We start from the raw sequence: 2,914 nt of genomic DNA, 5'->3' as shown, positions 1-2,914 counted from the left end.
GTATCTAGTGTGCATCTAGTTATTACAGATGCTCCTGGACTACGAGGCCAGGTGGTGGTGGAGGTGTTTGTTGTATGGATGATGTTTGGCTAGTGCCATAGCCACTGCCGGTCAATGATGCGTCTGCCGGGAGTTGCCTATAAGTAGCGGTCTCCGAATCTAGGTTGCAAAGGGACCTAAGTTTATAATTTCCATTAGGAGTGTGCTAAGCTAAATATAAAAATGGGGTTTGTTCAAGGATGGAAAACATTGGTTTTCCCTATACAAAACTTACTAATGGACTTATTTAGGTATGTAGAGCATGATTCCTCTACAGAAGATGATCTAGGTGATGAGAAGAGTAACCAATTAGTGGTTACCCCGTCCTCTAATGCAATGGCATGGTGCCTTGGTGTGGTCTCTACCCAAGAGAAATCATGTATAACCATCCATCAACCTAGAGGGCATGGAACAAGTATGTTGGAAGCTATGGCAGTCATGGCATCAACAAGTGATTATACTAAAGTTGTAGTGCTATGGGAAAAACTCGGCATACAGTGGAGTGCAACTATGGATGAAACATCCCATGTGGTGGGGCATCGTGCCAAAATTTTAGGTATCACAAGGATGTTAGAAGCCCTAGTTGTAAAGGGAAAGTCGTTGCTTAAAAGGCACGGTCCCCACGTCCTAAGGGTTAAGTATAAGTTTGCTTTTGTGAGGAGCAAAAGCTCCTAGATAAAGCCATCATGGAACTGCCTAGGAAGGGGCAAGATATGGAAGATCCTTTAAGAAAGGATCAGAATGACATGCTAGGAGCTATATGCCTCCCTAAACCACTTCATGAGTTGATGGAAAGGAAAGTTCATGGAGGCAATGACCTTTCAACACCAGTAAAGGTGGAAGTGGACGAAATTAAATACCCTAATACGTTGGTACTAGGTCAAGAGGAATACGAGGATTTTAATGGCCCACTGCTAATCCCGAAGGGAACAACTAAATGCCCTCCTCCTTATAGGGATCTGCCAGTGTTTCATGGGTTAGTTAATGAGAATCCGATGGTGCATTTATGAGAATACGGCTTGACTTGCCTTGCAAGTGGGTATGATGATATTCATCGGATGCTCGTATTCTCAAGTACCCTAAAGGGAGAGGCTAGAAAATGGTACTGGAGTCTCCCAAGGGGGTTTATTAAATCCTTTGAGAAGTTGAGTGATCGATTTTTAGATGAATATGAAAAGAAGGTGTCTATGACCCAAGTTTTAGGGCAGTTGATGCAGATTAGGCAAGAGTCCTATCCTTCTGTTAAAGAATATGTTAGAGCCTTTGATGATGTTCTGAGGCTTTGGCCAAGAAGAGCTACTACATTGCTAGGTGATGTGCTATGTGAGCTCTTTTTGAGTGGCTTAGAGATTAACGTGCAAATCCAAGTGGAAATGTGGAATCCTAAATCATTAAGGGAAGCAAAGATGCATGCCATTGATTATGAGGGACATATTCAGAGATGTTGGGAAAAATTTTGGAGTTTTTCTTGCTCACTACAGGTGCATCCTAGCTTCCAACCATTTCTACAAGGAGACAGCTCGCTTGTTGATACCAAGGCAGCCTATGAGGGGAACCTTGGTAGCCAAAATCTCCAAGTAGAAAATGGCAATAGTAGGGATAATATACCCCATGGAGATAAAAAGATTACAAGCCTAGTAAGTCCCATCAAGGCTTGCAATGCTCCCATGAGATGTAGTTGCGATGGCGGCATTGATAGGACTATTGAGCCTATGAGTATGGATAAGTGTGCTATGAGTGATTCTAGTTGTGCTGCTAGTAAGGCTCTTGAGAAGCCTTTCAATTTAGTGATGAATCATAATTTCTAGTAGATGCTATTATTTTTAGTAAAATCATGGTTCCTATGGCTAAGTAGTTGCAGAGTGGACAAAGGAAAGGGAAGACATCTCATATGAAGAAGATGCAACATGCCCAAGGTCCACCTGTGCTCGATGGAAGTCATAAGGATGTGAGGCCATCTGGCTATAGCAATAAGTCATAAGGATGTGAGGTCCACCTGTGCTCGATGGAAGTCATAAGGATGTGAGGCCATCTGGCTATAGCAAAATGGGGTAGTGTAAGCATATGAAAAGGAATATGAGATGGGTTTGGAGATCCAAAATTTCTAAATGTATGGTTGATGTGTCAGATGAAGGGCCATGAATTGCATGTGGACATGCTTTGATGGATTTCCACGTAGGTGTGATAAAAGGCCATAATGCTACATCTGACAATAGGGACCGCCCTGAGATGCATCTATGTGATGGGTCTAGGCTTGAAGCTCTACCTAGTTTGGGTTGTACCATTGATACATGTAATGATCCAAATAGGGAAGGGTTGAATGATCATAAATCCTTGATTCTCCCTGTAGGAGAAGTTTCTCTAAAGTTGGGACGACCGATCCGTTTGAATGATAACCAAGGAGATGATATATATAAGCCCAATGATGTCATTCACCTAGCTAATGGTACCCAAGGAAGGATAGGCCATATCAAGGTTATATTAGTAGAAAGGCTTGGGCTAATGGATCTACAAAGGGCCCAGATCAAGCTTTTAGTTGACTCACATAAGTAGCATGGGGCTAGCCATCCTATTGTATACTATCCTTGGTATCCTGGTTAGTTTGATAGGATGTGATGTATATGCCAAGGGCACCATGTATTGCATGGATTAGAACGACCTATCCATTTTAGGCCAAGGGGGCTAGTTAGTTTGTAGTACAAATGTGCTATTCCTTTAGGCCAAGAGGGCCCTATGTCTGTTTGGTGCAGGTACGTTTAATGGTTTGTTGTTTTAGTGATTGCATCATACAGGTTGATGAAGTCGCTGGAGGGAGCCTTTGCTGCGGAGGAGCTTCTTGTGGCCATTCCATGTGGTTTCGTCCCCTTTCCGAGTT

Source organism: Lygodium microphyllum, chromosome 13, assembly GCF_053477565.2.
Source record: "Lygodium microphyllum isolate KBCC chromosome 13, Lygodium_microphyllum_v1.1.10, whole genome shotgun sequence".
Lineage (NCBI taxonomy): Eukaryota > Viridiplantae > Streptophyta > Polypodiopsida > Schizaeales > Lygodiaceae > Lygodium > Lygodium microphyllum.
Note: the sequence above shows the minus strand (reverse complement) of the source record.